The sequence below is a fragment of the Somniosus microcephalus genome, chromosome 6 (assembly GCF_052327205.1).
Source record: "Somniosus microcephalus isolate GS21.2 chromosome 6, FLI_Smic_1.0, whole genome shotgun sequence".
Classification (NCBI taxonomy): domain Eukaryota; kingdom Metazoa; phylum Chordata; class Chondrichthyes; order Squaliformes; family Somniosidae; genus Somniosus; species Somniosus microcephalus.
The window spans coordinates 70,818,344-70,837,882 of NC_140992.1; positions in this window are offsets into that span (position 1 = coordinate 70,818,344).

The following is a 19,539-nucleotide window of genomic DNA, read 5'->3' on the forward strand; positions in this document are numbered from 1 at the left end:
TCTCTCAGCGTAGTCTGTGTTGTAGGTCGACTTGAGTGGGTTCGTGATCTGTAGTCCTTTCGGGATCTTGTCTGCTTTCTTGCATCTCTGTAGAAACTTGATTTCCAGCAAAAAAAATGTTTTTTGTTTTTCATACAGACCCCAGCATCTACAACATTTGACCCCTTGTGACCCCACCTCATTGTTCTTTGATGTAATGTTTTCCTGACTGACCTGTTTGCACACCATTCACACCTTTGATTGCTGTGATTATCTCTCTGCCGAGGTGTGATAAATGGCAGTTAATAAGATTACCTGTAATCATCTGGCATTGTTCTCTGACTATATAAGCTGTGTCTTTATGCATCTCTCCACTTCACCTGACGAAGGAGCAGCGCTCCGAAAGCTTGTGATTTCAAATAAAACTGTTGGACTATAACCTGGTGGTGTGTGACTTCTTTAGTGAAGCACAGACATCTCAATTATTGGTTGTCACTGAAGCTCATGTAGAAGGCCCTCTGCAGATATGGGCCTAGAAATTCAGTATCGCCACGTTTGGGGCGTTATAGTGGAGCGGACGCGAAATTTAGCGCCTGGCGCAAATTATCGCCACCTTCAGCGAAACTGACCTGCTTCGCCCCAAGAGTTGCTTGGAGCACTAAAGCAGGCGCTGCACAACTGTCCTAAGGCGCTAAGCTGGAGAAGCGAGGCGCTACCACCGAGGGCGGGTGCAACGTAGCTGCGGACAGTTAGCGATTGCAGGCAGACACGCTGGCGCCAGTCAGCTCTTAAAGGGGGAGGGTCGATTTGGATTGCAGCCACGCCCTGCACATTGGAGCCCTGATTCTCGGCCTGGACAGACCTGCTGCCACATTGGAGACCATGGAGAGGGCCAGGGAGCAAGCGCAGTGGTTCAGTGAGGGGGGCTCTGCAGGGTCTGGTTGGCGCAGTGGAGCGCAGGCGATCTATCCTGTTTCCGGACAGTGGCAGGATGCCGCTGCCCACCGACTACCGCAAAGCTTGGAGGGAGGTGGCTCACAGAGTGAACTCCAGCAGCATGGTACCAAGGACCCCTGTGCAATGCAGGAAGAAGTTCAACGACCTCACTCGGGTTGTCAGGGTGAGTACCCTTTTCAATATCCTCTTCATCATTGCATGTGCACCTCACTTTATGGCCAAAGGGTCCTGAAAGCCCCAATGGCCAGCCCTCATCCAACACCTATGGGGCTTTCATGAAACTCACATGCACATTTACCACTTTACACACTGTAAGGGCTATTCAACCATGGGAGGCAGTGCAGCCAAGATCAGGGCTTCACACTGTAAGGGCTATTCGACCATGGGAGGCAGTGCAGCCAAGATCAGAGCTTCACACTGTAAGGGCTATTCGACCATGGGAGGCAGTGCAGCTAAGATCAGGGCTTCACACTGTAAGGGCCATTCCACCATGGGAGGCAGTGCAGCTAAGATCAGGGCTTCACACTGTAAGGGCTATTCGACCATGGGAGGCAGTGCAGCTAAGATCAGAGCTTCACACTGTAAGGGCCATTCCACCATGGGAGGCAGTGCAGCTAAGATCAGGGCTTCACACTGTAAGGGCTATTCGACCATGGGAGGCAGTGCAGACAAGATTAGTGCTTCACACTGTAAGGGCTATTCGACCATGGGAAGCAGTGCAGCCAAGATCAGGGATTCACACTGTAAGGACTATTCCACCATGGGAGGCAGTGCAGCCAAGATCAGGGCTTCACACTGTAAGGGCTATTCCACCATGGGAGGCAGTGCAGCCAAGATCAGGGCTTCACACTGTACTCAGAGCCCGTCCTTTCTCTTGCTGGGCAAGCTGGCCCACAATAGGAGGCAGCAGCAATGGACCGGGGGAGGCCGGCCTCACCTTAAAGATCTCAGCGATCTGGAGCAGCGAGTCCATTGCATTATGGCAGGCCGGCTGATTGGCCCCGTCGCCACTGGAGATGCCGACCCCGTTCTGGACAGCAATGGTAAGGTCATCACCTTTTCACCTCTCTCCTTCCACTTGTGCCTCACACCAGCATCCTTTGCCACTATCGAACCAATACAGTGCATTGCAGCACTCATGCCTCCCTCACTGCCGCCCTGTCCTCACGCTGAACCAACTCTTGCACCTCCCTGCTTTCAGATGGTGAATCGCCAGGTGAGGAGGCGGGCCCTCAAGCTGCCACTGTGAGTGATTCTGAAGGCGAGGAGGAAGAGGAAGCTAGACCATCAGTGCCACCCTCAGCTGAGGCAGCCCATGGCCATAATGGGGACACGTCTTCCCTGGAGTGGAACAGGGGGGAAGGGTCTGAGGAGGGTGATGCTCCGGGGCCCAGCGGGCTGCAGCAATGCAGGGGGGTTAGGGAAGCTCGGCAGCCTTGTCCCCGGAGGGAGAGTCTGGCCTCCAGTCCTGCTACAGTGAGCACAGAAGAGGTGCGGCTCCTCACTCAAATGGGTGCCCAGGCGGAGCAGAGGCACACTGAGCTCATGGCTGCAGTGGCAAGGATGCCCGACTCCATTGAGTCACTGGCAAGCAGTGTCCAGGACTTCGATGTAGCACTGGCAAGGAGTCTGCAGGACTTCGGTGCAGCACAGGTGGCTTCCACGCAAGTGCTTAGTGGTGCCATGCAGTCAATGGTTGGTCTGATGCAGACACAGATTGAGGCCACACGAGCACTGACTGCTGCCACCCTCGCTGCATCGGGCACGAATCGCCGGGGCCCTCGCCGCACCACAGAAGGCCAGCAGTCTGTGCTTCAGCAGATTGCTCCGTATGCTGCAGTGCTGCCCCGTGGGAGTGCCAGTGTGTTGTCCGACCAGGGAGTGCCTGTCCTCTGTCAGGATGGCAGCATTCCTGCTGCCAACACTGTCACTCCTCCACTGCAGCTGCCACCACCTGTAGGACAGACTGCTGCTGCCCATGCAGAGTTGGAGCAGTCAGCAGCCGGGCCCTCCAGGCCCAGAGCTGGTCCAGGCCATCCCCCAAGGGCATCTGCCGACTCAGTTTCTGACACTCAGCAGCCTTCCCCCAGCCTTGCTGCAGCCACTGGGGTCCCATTGCGGAGGAGCTGCAGGATGGGAAGGGGCCAATCTCGCAAGCGAAGCAGATCACCCTTGAAGGCCAAAAAGTAGGAGGTGTGGCAAAATGCTGTAAATGTTTTTCGTGAAGGCCGAGGATCGTGGTAATTTTTTGTTAACTCTTTTGTTCATTGTCTCCAGGTTGTGAGAGCCAGTTATGTGTCTGCTTTTTTGGGGGTTTCTCTGTATTACTTTGTCATGCGGGAAGGGCACACAGTTTATTAAATAAATAATTGTCTTTATTCAGATTGTGCATGATTGCTCTTTGAACTATTTGTTGCCTTGACCGGCTCAAGGTTTGTGGAACCATTCCATTCATGTTCTTTCAATGGCACAAGCCATTCCCTCAGAGGGGGCCTAGAACCGACTTGCAATAAGCCGCTGACGGACGGCCCTTGCACTTTGTGCCTCCCTCCCATCTTGGTGCTCCTCCTTCTCCTCCTCCTCCTCCTCTGCTGGTGCTGCAATGTCTGCTGGCAGTGGCTGAGTCCTGAGGATAGCCAGGTTATGCAGCATGCAGCACACTACAACGAAATGGGAGACTCGCTCAGGTGAGTACTGAAGGGCTCCCCCGGAATGGTCCAGACAGCGGTACCATTGCTTTAGCACGCCGATTGTGTGCTCAATGATGTTCCTGGTCGCTTGATGGCTGTCATTGTATCGTTCTTCAGCAGGGGTGCTGGGCGCACGGAGCGGGGTCATCAGCCAGGTGCACAGAGGATAGCCCTTGTCCCCGAGAAGCCAGCCTCCTGGGTGAGCCGGGGCTTCGAAAAGGTCTGCCACAGAAGTCTGGCGCAGGATGAAGGCGTCGTGGTTGCTGCCTGGAAAGCGGGCATTGACAGCTAGTATCAGCTATCTGTGGTCACACACCAACTGCACGTTCAATGAATGGAACCCCTTCCGGTTGCGGTAATCCTCGGCATTCTCTTGAGGCATTCGAAAAGCCACATGCGTGCAGTCAATGGCGCCCTGGACCATGGGGAAGGCTGCTATTCTTGCAAATCCCATTGCGCGCTCTTGCTGCTTGTCCAGGGTCATGGAGAAGGAAATGTACTGACGTCAACTTTTGAAGAGGGCATTCATGACTTGGCGGATGCAGCAATGCACCGCAAACTGGGAGACATTGGCAATGTCCCCAGCAGCAGATTGGAAGGAGCCGGTGGCACAGAAGTTGAGAGCCACTGTCACCTTCACTGCCACCGACGGAGACGTCCTGCTCCTCAGCTGAGGATGCAGATCTGTCTGAAGCAGGTGGCAGAGCTCAGTGACCACCTCCCTGCTGAATCGAAGCCTCAGAATACACTGCTCCTCAGACATGTTGAGGTAGGAGAACTGCTGGCGGAATACCCTGGGAGGGTAAGGTCTCCTGTGCCGACTCCTGTTGGCCCTCCTCCGTCTGGCCATGATTGGCACTCTCTCTCGGCGTCTCTGAGCCCTCTCAATGCAATGGAGAAACCCAACGTTTCCACCCATTGCAGCCCCCATAATATGTGGCCACTCAAGGCTATGGCACTGAAAAATCAATCCAACTGCAAAGTTCTGGGCTGAAGCCAGAAATACCTGTGCGAGTGCTGACTCAATGCAGAAAGCTCTCTCTCTTTGTCTCTCTGCAAATCTCTCTCTCTCTCTCACAGAAGGAGTGGTCCAAAATGGCTACCACTAAGAAGCCAGGAAGAGCCCCCTTTAAATAGCGCCCCCCCAGCCACACAGTGACTGGGAACCATTCCAGTCAACCAGTCGCTGGGAGCGCCAGGCGGAAAGATGGGGGGCACTACTGAAGCTCCGGTTCGGGGCGCCCCAAGGGCGTTGCACCATGAAATGATGTCAGGATCTGCGCGCGCAGCTGAGTGGGCATTGCGGTTTTGCGCCGCCGCTAAATGTCCGCTCAATTTCGCAAGAGGTGCAGGTCTCGCCACGCCCGGGCGCCAGCCACTTCGCGCCCCACTTATCGCCCTCTTAAGGCGCTAACGGCTGGAACCCAGAAGAGGTTACTCTCAGAGAATGAGCTGACACTAGATAAGGCTTTCAGCGTAGCAGTATCATACGAAGCAGCAGCAAGGGGAGCTGCGGAAATACAGCAAAAGCCACAGGAATACGGCACCCATGAAATGACACGGGGATTTGAAAAATGTTATCGCTGTGGCAGAACAACCCATGACCAGAAGGACTGCTGGTCCAAGGACAAACTATGCAGGCAATGTGGAAAGATGGGACACATTGCACGAGTTTGCAGGTCTGGGAAGAAGACTAACGGCAACAAAAAGGCTACTAAGGAACAGTACAGGAAAGTACAAAAGATGACGGACAGTAGTTCCGAAGACCAGAAGAGCGATAGTGAATCCAGGAACAAGAGACTAAGCTGTCTCAAACTTCACAACGTAATCGCAAAAGAGGATCATCGAACCATTTGGGTCACCCTCACGATAGCAGGGTCCCAAGTCAAAATGGAATTGGATACAGGATCAGCCCTGACCGTCATGAATCGACGAGACCACGAGCGGCTATTCTCACACATACCCTTGAAAGAGACATCCATTGTCTTGAAGACGTATACGGGGCAAAAAGCATACCCTAGAGGGAAAATAAGGGTGCCTGTCGAATACAACAGCAAGGAAATACAGAAATTGTATCTGTACATACTGCAAGATGGTGGACCACCGTTATTGGGACGTGAATGGATCTGAAAGTTAAGTTTAGACTGGCACTTCATTCAGGCACTGACTGTGGCTGGTAAAAAGGATGACGACGTCACACCTGGACGATTGTCAAAAATCTTAGCTAACGCTAAAGAGGTATTTCAACAAGAACTGGGAACTCTTAAAGGCATAACCGCCTCGATAAAAATAGAAGAGAATGCAATTCCCAAGTTTTTCAAAGCAAGACCGGTACCGTATGCAATTCGCCCAGCCGTCAAGGCAGAGCTGGAGAATCTGGAGAATGCAGGCTTGTTATCTAAGGTAGACTGGAGCGAGTGGGCGACACCCATCGTTCCTGTCATGACAAAAACGTTAAACAATAAGTCTGAGGAGCCAAGGAAGGTTCGCATCTGTGGGGACTTCAAGGTGACGGTGAACCCAGTCCTTCACACAGTACAGTATCTCCTCCCGAGGATAGAAGATATTTTCGCCTCACTATCTGGAGGGAAGCGTTTTACAAAAATTGACCTAGTACAAGCATATTTGCAGATGGAGGTTGAAGAATCCTCTAGGAAGTATCTCACGATAAACACTCACAAAGGTCTTTACCAGTATAATCGACTGGTATTCGGAGTAGCATCAGCTCCGGCGATATGGCAAAGAGCGATGGAACAAGCCCTGCAAGGGATTCCGGGGACTCAGTGTTACTTGGACGACATGCTAGTGACAGGTGAAAATGACAGTGAACACCTTGCCAACCTAGAGCAGGTGCTCACTAGACTAAGAGAACATGGGCTACGAGCCAATCGCCCCAAGTGCGAGTTTTTTAAGAAACAGATATCGTATTGTGGCCACGTGATTGATGAAGAGGGGTTACATAAGTCCCCTGACAAAATTGAAGCGGTAGTTAAGGCTCCAGCGCCTGAAAATGTGTCGCAACTGAGGTCATTCCTCGGTTTGGTGAATTACTACCATAAGTTTTTGCTGAATTTGTCCACAATTCTGCACCCACTGAATGCCCTACTACAAACTGGAGTAGCATGGAAATGGAGCGATGAATGTAAGCGGGCCTTTCAGAAGAGTAAAGACCTAATCACTTCAAGAGAAGTATTGGCTCACTACAACCCATCACTACCGATAAGACTGGCATGTGATGCATCTCCCTACGGCATTTGAGCGGTACTGTCACATAAATTCCTTGATGGTTCAGAGAGGCCGATAGCTTTTGCGTCACGCTTGTTAACTTCAGCCGAGCGTAACTACGCCCAGATTGACAGAGAGGCCCTCAGCCTGGTGTGGGGGGTGAAGAAGTTCAATCACTACCTGCACAGTCAGAAATTTACTCTACTAACGGATCATCAACCTCTTGTCTCCATTTTCAACCCTCAGAAGGAGGTCCCAATAATGACAACACAACGGCTACAGAGGTGGTCCCTTTTCCTAAGGGCACACCAATATGACATCGAGTACAAAGGAACTAAACAGCATGGGAATGCTGATGAATTGTCGCGCCTACCATTGCCGACGGTGGAAGAAGCACCTGCAGTGGATCCTGCTGAGATATTCCACTCGACCATAGTCGAATGTCTACCTGCGACGAATGCAAACATAGAAAAGGAAACACGAAATGACCCGACACTCTCCAGGGTCTATGATTTAATGGTGAAGGGATGGCCAGCACATGGCGAACCACCGTTGCCAGCATTCTCACCAAGAAGAGAACAGCTGTCAGTGTGCAGAGGAACCTTGATGTGTGTATCCAGAGCAGTAATTCCACCCAAATTGAAGGATAGAGTGCTCAATGAGCTTCATGAGGGTCATCTGGGAGGGGTAAAAATGAAGAACTTAGCCAGAGCGTTTGTGTGGAGGCCGGGAATCGACAGAGAAATCGAAGAGATGACCAAGAGCTGTACAGGATGCCAGAAGGTCCAAAGCGCCCCACCACAATTCCTCTACATGCATGGGAGTGGCCCTCATCTCCATGGCAAAGGGTACACATTGATTTTGCTGGTCCATTTATGGACTCAATGTTTTTAATTGCAGTGGATGCACATTGAAAGTGGCCAGAGGTAATAAAAATGTCCTCAACCACCACAGAAAAAACTATCACAGTCTTACGAACCATATTCGCCAGAAATGGGCTGCCTGAACAGATTTGCTCTGACAATGGACCACAGTTTGTGTCTGAAGAGTTCCGGAGGTTCTTAAAGAACAATGGTGTTAAGCATTACACATCCGCCCCATATCATCCAGCCACCAATGGATTGGCTGAGAGATTCGTTCAAACATTCAAGAAGGCTATCAAGGCAATGTGTAATGAAAACATACCCCTACAACACAAGGTGGATAACTTCTTGCTTGCCTACCGGAATGCGACACATGCGATTACCAACCAAACTCCAGCCATGATGTTCTTCAATCGAAGACTACGATGCCGCTTGGATTTGGTTAAGCCAAACATCAGAAGAGGTGTGGAGAACAGACAGTTTCAGAATATGAATGAAAGGCCGACCAGGAGTTTTAAGATAGGTCAACCAGTTTTGGCCCGGGACTACCGCACAGAGAAATGGCAGCCAGGAACGATCTGCACACGGCAAGGACCTCTAATGTATACCGTGGATGTTGGAGAGAGCATTGTAAGACGCCATGCTGACCAGATTCTAGAGTCACTGGAAAACATCAAATCCACACCACAATCCGATACACCTGGTGATGAAGCCAAAGTACCAATTGCATCTACCTCAGAATCGGTGATATTGGAAGCAGACGAACCAAACAACGACGTTGATCCCGAATCAACTTTGCCAGAAGAACCTGATACCCCAAAGAGGCGTTATCCAGACAGAATCAGGAAGCCTCCTCAAAGACTGAACTTATAATTGCTTAACTTCAGCTAATGTATATAGCAACTGTAATTGTAAATATGTTATTTGATTATTAATCGAATGTTATGTACTGTTTAGCTAAAAGGGGAGGAATTGTAGTGTATGTACTTTGCAAAAGGAACTATATTCTGCAGCCCCTGTATACTGCAGTGCCAGTAGTGACCACCCCTGTATATAAGCCTGTGCAGTAACTTTGCATATTAGTTCCAGTTTTGTCTCCACTCAGTAAACACCTGTTGTAACCAACTCCTGCAGTTCGTGTCTCAATTACACACGGACATAATACTAACAACTGAATTTCTCCCCCATGGTCTCTTGCTGAGCACCCTTTTGCCCCTCCTCCTCCTCCCTCTTCTAGCAGCTTGTCCGGCTCTGCATGGCTTCTCTTCATTCTCCCAGTCATGCTCAATGCCAAGAGGAAGGCCTAATAGTGCTCCCATATCTGGGAGCAATTGGTGTGTGCAGAAGAATCTAAGTCAGCAAAAAAAGTACTTCAGCTCATGACAGACCACTCCCTGTAGACAATTGAAACTTTAACCAACTATAGAAAGCAACCAAAACCTTGTAGAATTGCAGCAACAGTCAGAAGAAATAAACTAGCAACTAACCTGTAAGTAGTCAATGATACCTTTAAATAACACTTGTTTAACTTCGTGTTCAGCTCTACAAAGTTAAGAGAGGGCGTAGGCTGGAGCGTGAAGGTCCAAAATGGCAGCGCTGGTGTCAAATCCGTGCTGCACACTGATTGACATCATGATATGCCTGCTCTGCATGCTGCAGGTGAACGTTAGGTTGGCGCACACTAACCCTTTTACAAATATGGCATCTGGTGCACTTCCCATTGGAAGTGTGCACGCGCGCCACAGATGCCATTTTGGACACTTCAGGGCCCTCGTAGCGCCCAAAATACACTTGCTACTGAACTCAATTTTGCCCCCAGTAGGTATATATATAAGAATCAGCATTGCAAGTATTTCTTAGAAATAGCAAAGTGTTACGTCCGTGTATAATAAGACACAGACTGCGGAGAACGGTACAACAGGTGTTTACTCAATGTGGCTCAAACTGCAACTGAACTGTACAGATTACTACTCAGTGTTATATACAGGTGTGGTCACTGCCGGTACTGCAGTATACATGAGCTGTAAAAAATAGTTCCCTCCTTAAAGGCATATACATTACAATTCCTCCCCTTTTAGATTAACAGTACCATAACACTCAGTTAACAATTAAATATCAAATTAATTACAATTAACACTTTTAACATGCAACATTAGCTGAAAATAGTCTAGTTATATATTCAGTCTTTGGGGAGGCTTCCTGATCCTTTCTGGACAGCGCCTTTCCCGAGTGTCTTGCTCTTGGTGCGGAGGCGATTCTGGCCCCCTGTCGTCAGTTGGTTCATCAGCTTACGATGCTACTGTTTCTGAGGTAGATGCGACCTGTACGTCGGGTTCATCACCAGGTACATATGGGCGAGGCATGGGGTTGACTTGTTCCTGTGACTCTAGGATCTGGTCAGCTTAGCATCTCACGATGCTCTCCCCAACATCCACTGTGTACATTAGTGGGCCCTGCCGTGTGCATATCGTTCCTGGCTGCCATTTTTCTGTTCGTTAGTCGCGGGCCAAGACTGGTTGCCCTACATTGAAGCTCCTTGTTGGCTTCTCATGGATGTGCTGGAATTGCTTACTCTCAACATCTCTTCGTACGTTTGATCTGAGCAAATCCAGGCGAGATCTTAACCTTCGGTTAAAGAACATCATGGCTGGGGCATGGTTGGTGACTGCATGTGTCGCATTCCGGTAGGCGAACAGGAAATTGTCCACCTTGTGCTGCAGTGGAATGTTGTCATTGTACATAGCCTTTATTGCCTTCTTAAAGGTTTGTACGAACCTCTCAGCCAATCCATTTGTGGCTGGATGATACGGGGCGGATGTGTAATGCCTTACCCCATTCTTTTTCAAGAACCTCTGGAACTCTTCGGACACAAACTGTGGTCCGTTGTCGGAGCAAATCTGTTCTGGCAAGCCATCCCTGGCAAAAATGGTCCGTAGGACTGCAATAGCTTTCTCCGTGGTGGTGGAGGACATTTTGGTGACCTCAGGCCATTTCGAGTGCGCATCCACGGCTATTAAAAACATTGAGTCCATGAATGGACCAGCAAAATCAATATGCACCTGTTGCCATGGAGATGAGGGCCACTCCCATGGGTGTAAAGGGGCCTGTGGTGGTGCATTTTGGATTTTCTGGCATCCTGAGCAGCTCTTGGTCAGGTCCTTGATTTGTTTATCGATTCCCGGCCACCACACATAAGCCCTGGCTAGGCTTTTCATTTTTACCCCTCCCAGATGACCCTCATGAAGCTCATTGAGCACTCTATCCCTTAACTTGGGTGGAATTACCACTCGGGATCCACACATCAAGGTCCCCCGGCACACTGACAGCTGTTCTCTCCTTGTCGAGAATGCTGGCAACAGTGAGTTGCCATGTGCTGGCCATCCCTTCACCGTCAAATCATATACCTGAGACAGTGTCGGGTCATTTCGGGTTTCCTTTTCAATACAAGCATTAGTTACCGCTAGGTATTCAACTATAGTCGAATGGAATATTTCGACAGGATCCACTGCTGGTGCTTCCTCCGCAGTAGGCAGTGGCAGGCGTGATAGCCCATCAGCATTTCCATGCTGTTTCATGCCCTTATATTCAATCTCATAGTGGTGCGCCCCTAGAAAAAGTGACCATCTTTGTAGTCGTTGCGCAGTCATCACCGGAACGCCCTTCTTCGGATTAAAAATGGAGACAAGAGGTTGGTGATCAGTCAGCAAGGTGAATTTCTGACCGTGCAGGTAGTGATTGAACTTTTTCACTCCCCACACTAGGCTGAGGGCCTCCCTGTCAATCTGGGCGTAGTTACGCTCGGCTGAGGTTAGTGATCGTGACGCAAAGGCTATTGGCCTCACTGAGCCGTTCGAGAATTTGTGCGACAGCACCGCTCCAATGCCGTAGGGTGACGCATCACATGCCAACCGAATTGGTAATGCTGGGTTGTAATGGGCCAATACCTCTTTCGATGTGATTAGTGTTTTGCTCTTCTGGAAAGCTCGTCTACATTCGTCACTCCACTTCCATGGCACCCCAGTTTGTAGTAGGGTGTTTAGTGGGTGTAGTATTGTAGACAAATTTGGCAAGAACTTATGGTAGTAGTTTACCAGCCCGAGGAACGACCTCAGTTGTGACACATTTTCCGGTGCTGGAGCCTTGACTACTGCCTCAATCTTCTCTGGGGACTTATGTAACCCCTCTTTATTGATAACGTGGCCACAATACGAGATCTGTTTTCTTAAAAACTCGCATTTGGGGTGGTTAGCTCGGAGCCCATATTCCTGCAATCTAGTGAGCACCTGCTCCAGGTTGGCAAGGTGATCACTGTCATTTTCGCCCGTGACCAGGATGTCGTCCAAATAACACTGGGTCCCTGGGATCCCTTGCAGGACTTGTTCCATTGCCCTCTGCCAAATAGCCGGAGCTGATGTTACCCCGAATACCAGCCAGTTGTATTGGTAGAGACCTTTATGGGTGTTGATTGTGAGGTATTTGTTTGATGCTTCTTCTACCTCCATTTGCAGATACGCCTGGGCCAGATCAATCTTAGTGAAGCGTTTCCCTACAGATAGCGAGGCAAAAATATCTTCAATCCGCGGAAGTGGATATTGTACGGTGTGAAGGACCGGGTTCACTGTTACCTTAAAGTCCCCACAGATGCGAACCTTCCTTGGTTCCCCAGGCATGCTGCTCAACGACCTTTTCATCACAGGGACGATGGGTGTAGCCCACTCACTCCAGTCTACCTTGGACAGTACACCTGAACGTTCTAGACTCTCCAGCTCTGCTTCGACGGCTGGGCGGATCGCATAAGGTACCGGTCTGGCCTTAAAACATTTTGGGCTTGCGTTTTCTTCAATTTTAATCATCGCTGTCATGCCTTTTAGTGTTCCGAGTCCTTGCTGGAACACTTCTTGGGCGTCAGTTAGGATCTTTGACAGTCGCCAAGGTGTGACGTTGTCATCCTTTTTGTCAGCCACAGTCAGTGCCTGTATGGAATGCCAATCCAGTTGTATTTTCCGGATCCATTCACGCCCCAGTAATGGTGCTCCTCCATCTGGCAATACATACAGGTCTAGTTTTGGTGTTTCCTTACCGTTATATATAACGGTCACCCTTATTTTTCCTTTGAGGTAGACTTTTTGCCCCGTGTACGTCTTCAAAATAATGTTTGTGTCTCTCAAGGGTATTTGTGGGAATAGCCGCTCATAGTCCCGTCGGTTTATGACTGTTAGGGCTGATCCTGTGTCCAATTCCATCTTTACCTGGACTCCTGCTAACTTGAGAGTGACCCAAATGGTTCGGTGATCCTCCGTTGTGATCACATTATGTAGTTTCAGACAACTCAGTTCCCTGTTTTCGGAGTCGCTATCACTCTTTTGTTCATCTGAACTATTCTCCGTCATCTTATGTACCTTCTTGTACTTTCCTTTGGTAGGTTTCTTATTGCTGGTTTTCTTTCCCGACCTGCAGACTCGTGCTATGTGTCCTACTTTTCCACACTGTCTGCACACTTTGTCTTTGAACCAGCAATCATTCTGGTCGTGTGTTGTTCTGCCGCAGTGATAGCACTTCTCTGTTCCATATGACATTTTGTTTGTGCCATATTCTTGCGGTCTCTGTTGTATCTCTGCAGCGCCCCGTGCTGCTGCTTCATATGATACCGCAATGCTGAAAGCCTTTTCCAGCGTAAGGCCCTCTTCAGATAAAAGCCGTTTCTGGGTTCCTTCACTTTGAAGCCCACACACAAACTTGTCCCTTAAGGTATCTGCCAGTCCCACTCCAAACTGGCAGTGTTTCGATAGTTTGCGCAGTTCTGTTAAATAATCAGCATTGCTTTCATCCTTATGCTGGTTCCGTTTGTGAAACTTGAATCTTTCTGCTATCAGCAGTGGTGTGGGGTTTAAATGTTCCTTTAGTATCATTACTATGTCTTCAAAACTCTTTTCCATTGGCTTCGTTGGGGTTACTAGATTTCGTAATAAACCATACGTCTTTGCACCCATTAAATTTAACAATACCGACGCTTTCTTGTCATCTGACACCTCATTTGCCTTGCAGTACACCTCTATTCGTTCGACATATGTAGTCCAATCTTCGACTTCATTGTCAAATGCAGTGATACTGCCACTCTTCGGCATTTTGGGTGTGGTTTAAAATGGCGTCTCCCAATGGCTTAAAATGGCGTCTCCCGCGCTTTCCTTCCTCTCCTGCTGCTGCCGGTTCTCGTGGCAATGGCGGCGCCCTGTAGGTTTTGCGCGCTTCTCCTGCGCTGCTGCCTACGCCGCTCTCGGCGGTCCTCATGGCAATGGCGATGCCTCGCGGGTTTCTGCGCGTCTCTCTCTCCCTCTCTCCGACGCTGCTCGGCCCCTGAACACCGGCTGCGCCCTGTGCGCTCTGCCCTCTCTCTCTCTCCCCCATCGACGTTGCTCGGCCCTTTGCTGTGCCGCTTGGTCGGGATCTAGCCTGCCGCTGTCCGGGAAGGGTCTGCGCACTACCTGTTGCCAGCCCGTTTTGCTGGACCACCTCGACTGGAAAGCCAAGCCTGGCTCTCGACAGCCTCCCCCGCAATTCTCGAGTCTCTGCTGGATGACTGGGCGGTTGCCCGTGGTCGACGCCCGAGTCTCTGGCCTTGACCTCCAATCCACTGATCTTCAGGAACAAATCCCCGGGAGGTGATGCAGAGTTGCAGGTAGGTTTGAACCTGCCTCGTCGCCAATATTACGTCCGTGTATAATAAGACACAGACTGCGGAGAACGGTACAACAGGTGTTTACTCAACGTGGCTCAAACTGCAACTGAACTGTACAGATTACTACCCAGTGTTATATGCAGGTGTGGTCACTGACGGTACTGCAGTATACATGAGCTGTAAAAAATAGTTCCCTCCTTAAAGGTATATACATTACACAAAGGATGTTGGATCACCAGTCATTCCTGCTAACTAAAGGGTGAGAATTTATTTTGATTACATATACTCTCAGTTGCTACTAAATTCCTTTTCCCCAGTTTGGAGTATTTACTAGGGTTGTCATGATTACCGGAATGTGAATACTAAAGGCAGGATTTCTCACTTTGGCAGAATCTGTGTTGGGTGGGACTTCAGGCTGCCCATTTACCTCAGTATTGACCCTGGCCACTTTTTATGGGGTCAGCCTAATTATAATTCATTTGGCAGGTTCTCAACAAGAGTTCTGCCGGCACTCAGGATCCTGCCTCAGTGGAGAGGAAGCTGACTGCTGCAGACCTTGGGCACCTACAGCAGCACCGTGATGCCAGCAGCCTGTAGGGCAGCTCCACAGTCCTTATTTGAAAAGATTGACAGGCTGCCCCTACAATAGTGCCAGGAAATGCTTGCTGATTCAAATTATTCACCTGCTTAATAAAAAGCAATTTCCAAGGTAACATGAAAATAATGAGAGGTACAACTATTATGAGTTGTGGTTATAGCCAACTTGTTCTTAAATTGGATAACAATTGCAATAATTAGTATGCCATCATTCTAGTTAGTGCAGTATTGCAGTTTTACATTTTCCAATTAAACCACATATTACTTATTACTGCCAAGCCATATTCATTTTGGTTAGGAAATTACAGAAAAACAGGATTACAATCCTGTTTAATCTATCTGTTTTGCAATGTATAATTATGCAGAAATTATATGGGGAAACTGATGCAAATACCTTAAGCATTCACACCAAAGAACATCCTTTAGCAAATTGCTTCCCTTCACTGTTAGAACAGACTTGTTAAAGAATCAGCATAGCTTTTCCTGTCTCTGTAACCAGTAGATGGTGTCTTTCCCTTGACATTCTATTAACAGCTATACAACTGCCACTGTATAGCATTTCACACTATTTATGTCTGATTTACCATCTGAAGACAAATTCTGCCACACAGAATGGCATGGAAATTCCTGAAAACTTGCACTGAAACAACGGTGTTATGCTGATTTTCAGCGCTAAAGGTTGAGGAAATTTGTGCCTAAGTGACTTATGCCAGTTTTCAGAACAACTTCCGCTGAAAACCTTTGGCGCTATTTAGCAAAGCTCCATTCCCCATTCAAAAGACCAGAGCACATAAGTTTCTGCACTGAGTGAACTGAAGAACAGGGAGAGCTAGCAGGCAAATCTGCACTCAAGCCTGTACACTTCGAATCAAAGCAGGGCTTTATAATAGATATGAAGTGTTGAAGAAATCCCAAATTCTAATTCTGCACAACTGCAATTAATATTAATTACTTCTATCACCCGAGTGAATGGGACAGCAACTTCAGGTGATAAAAGGCGTTGAATGATCCAATATGACATGCAGTATGCACACGCTCAAGTCGCTCCAGGTATGTCAGGCACACCATGTTGGTTAAAGCACCCTGTAAAAAAAATTACTGACCTGACTGTGGAGCCAGAAGGAGCAGGAGTGCTATTCAGGTTTGGATAGCCAGGAAGCTGTCACATCAGGTTGGTTAGGGTTGCATTGGGCAGGATAGTGGAGCCAAATTGGGCAGGGTAAATATTTTTGTTGGGCTGGGTGGGCAGAAAGTATGGGTTAGGCATAGAGGCAGAGGAGGCTAAGACTTTGATGTGAAGCCACATTCAGAGAAGAGAGTGCTTTGGGCCAGCAATAGCAAAGTGACTGCATGGTAGAAAAATAGAAAATAATGCTAAATTAATTTTGAAAATAGACAACTAAAAATAAAAATAATAATAATAAATGGCTCTGTCATGTGTTAGTCTGGCCATTTGATAGATTTGGAGTGTCATGTGATTTGCATGGACTAATCAACAATGCTCGAGGCTCATTACATTATTATAATATTGCAGTATTCGGACATAAACCTTTTTAGCATGTAGGTGGACACTTAACACAATTATGCCTACTAATAGAGAAACCTATTACAAACTCTAAATCCCATGAAAATGAACACAGGAACATTACATAAAATAATATTGAAAATAATGGAAAATTATATATCAATTAATATGATTTACTGCTATCTAATTATTTTGCTGAGTTCACTTCAGAGAAAATATTTTCCAAGACCTTTCTTGGCCTCAAGCCAATGTAAGATCCCTGATTTAAATGGAATTTTACCAGAGTTAATATTTTCATACAATTTCCCATAAGAGTATCTCCACTGAGTGTCATGTCATGATCTGAACAATGGGTAAGGTTCTGTTTAGTGCCATGAATCTTATTAACATCAATGTAAAACATGATGAGCAATTCCAGTGATAAGAGAAACTGTCCCCCATGGTAAGGACCCATTAGGATGCTATTTGTATCAGTATTAATAGTTCTGTGTGGCAGAGTTTGGGAGGTGCAGGGGAGCTTTCTCTTCAACTCCTGGGTGGTAATCTGATGGGGAGAAATCAATGGAATGAAAATTCAGGTGGCTTCTATAAGAGCAGCTGATCTGGATTACAAAGAAACCAATGTATATGGTACTACTGGTAGGAGACCAGGAAAAAGCAATGTACATGCATGACTGACATTGTCTCCATATGAATTATGGTTATGCAATCTGAAGAGTTGGAACTTTGTCATCTTATATAAAAATTTAATCATGAAAGCTTGTAAAAAAAAATTAATCAAGAATCAGAAACAAAGGGGTAGAAGGATGAAAGGAGAAAAGAGAAGAATTTTTTACCATACGTCCCTCATTACTGCATTTCTACCATGCCGCAGCTTCCAGCTAACAACCGTCAACTCCAGCCTCAGCAGAAGTCTTCAGTACTTTCCATTTCTCTGTTGATGTATAAAAATTTAGTGAGGCAGAATCTATAACACATTTGTAAGGGAATTGGGTAAGTATTTGAAAAGGAAGAATATAAAAAGAGTTGTGGAAAAGGGAGTGGGGTAGATACTGGCAAAGGCACAGGCACAAGCTGATGGACTGACTGACTTCTTTCTGTGCTGTAATTTCTATGATTTTTTTCCCTGCCAAAATATAGAGCCGATGGTCTCAAAAGTGAAGCTAAGCAATTATCTTGATCAGAGACTGTGTTCAGCGCCATTCACAACTCCTCAGATAATGAAGCAGTCCATGCCCGCACGCAACAAGACCTGGACGATGTTCAGACTTGGGCTGATAAGTGGCATTTGCACCACACAAGTGCCAGGCAATGACTATCTCCAACAAGAGAAAGTCTAACCACCACCCCTTGACATTCAATGGCATTATCATTGCCGAATCCCCCACAATCAATATCCTGGGGGGGGGGGGGTCACCATTGACCAGAAACTTAACTGGATCAGCCACATAAATACTGCGGCAACAAGAGCAGGTCAGAGGCTAGGTATTCTGTGGCGAGTGTCTCACCTCCTGACTCCCCAAATCCTTTCCACTATCTACAAGGCACAAGTCAGGAGTGTGGTGGAGTACTCTCCACTTGTCCGGATGAGTGCAGCTCCAACAACACTCAAGAAGCTCGACACCATCCAGGACAAAGCAGCCCATTTGATTGGCACCCCATCCTCCACCTTAAACATTCACTCCCTCCACCACCGGTGTACCGTGGCTGCAGTTGGTACCATCCACAAGATGCACTGCAGCAACTCGCCAAGGCTTCTTCGGCAGCAACTCCCAAACCCGTAACCTCTTCCACCTAGAAGGACAAGGACAGCAGATGCTTGGGAACACAACCACCTCCAAGTGTCCCTCCAAGTCACACACCATCCTGACTTGGAAATATATCGCCAATCCTTCATCGTCGCTGCGTCAAAATCCTGGAACTCCCTACCTAACAGCACTGTGGGAGTACCTTCACCACACAGACTGCAGTGGTTCAAGAAGGTGGCTCACCACCACCTTCTCAAGGGCAATTAGGGATGGGCAATAATGCTGGCCTTGCCAGTGACACCCACATCCCATAAATGAATTTTTTTTAAAAGACTGTTTTTGATCTTTGAGATGACTTCCTCTCTTGGGAACCTGTCCAGCTCCTTTTTGAAGGACTGCATATACAGGTAGACTACCCTTTATCCGGACTTCCGAAAACCGAAACCCTCTAAAAACCGAAGGTTTTTTCGTTCAGCGTAAGTCATGCGTACGAACGAAAAAACCTTCGGTTTTTAGAGGGTTCCGGTTTCGGAAGTTCGGATAAAGGGTAAGTCATGCGCACGACCCCCCGCGGACCCCGCTGGCCCCGACAACCGCCGACCCCGCCAGCCCCGACAACCGCCGACCCCCCCGCGGACCCCGCCGGCCCCGACAACCGCCGACCCCGCCAGCCCTGACAACCGCCGACCCCCCCGCGGACCCCGCCGGCCCCGACAACCGCCGACCCCGCCAGCCCCGACAACCGCCGACCCCCCCGCGGACACCGCCGGCCCCGACAACCGCCGACCCCGCCAGCCCCGACAACCGCCGACCCCCCCGCGGACCCCGCCGGCCCCGACAACCGCCGATCCCCCCCGCCGACCCCCCCGCGGACCCCGCCGGCCCCGACAACCGCCGACCCCGCCAGCCCCGACAACCGCCGACCCCCCCGCGGACCCCGCCGGCCCCAACAACCGCCGACCCCCCCCGCGGACCCCGCCAGCCCCGACAACCGCCGACCCCCCCCGCGGACCCCGCCGGCCCCGACCCCTGCCCACCCCAACTGACTTACGCTGAGCGTCAGCGTAAGTCGTGCGCACGACCCCCCGCCGACCCCCCCGCGGACCCCCGCCGACCCACCTTCCGAAATCCGAAATTCTCCTTTATCCGAAACTCGGCTGGTCCCGAGGTTTTCGGATAAAGGATAGTCTATCTGTATATACAACAGCACAACATGGCTTCTGGTTAGAACTGTACTGCATATGGCTTTATTATTATATACATCAGTAGTCCACCAGGT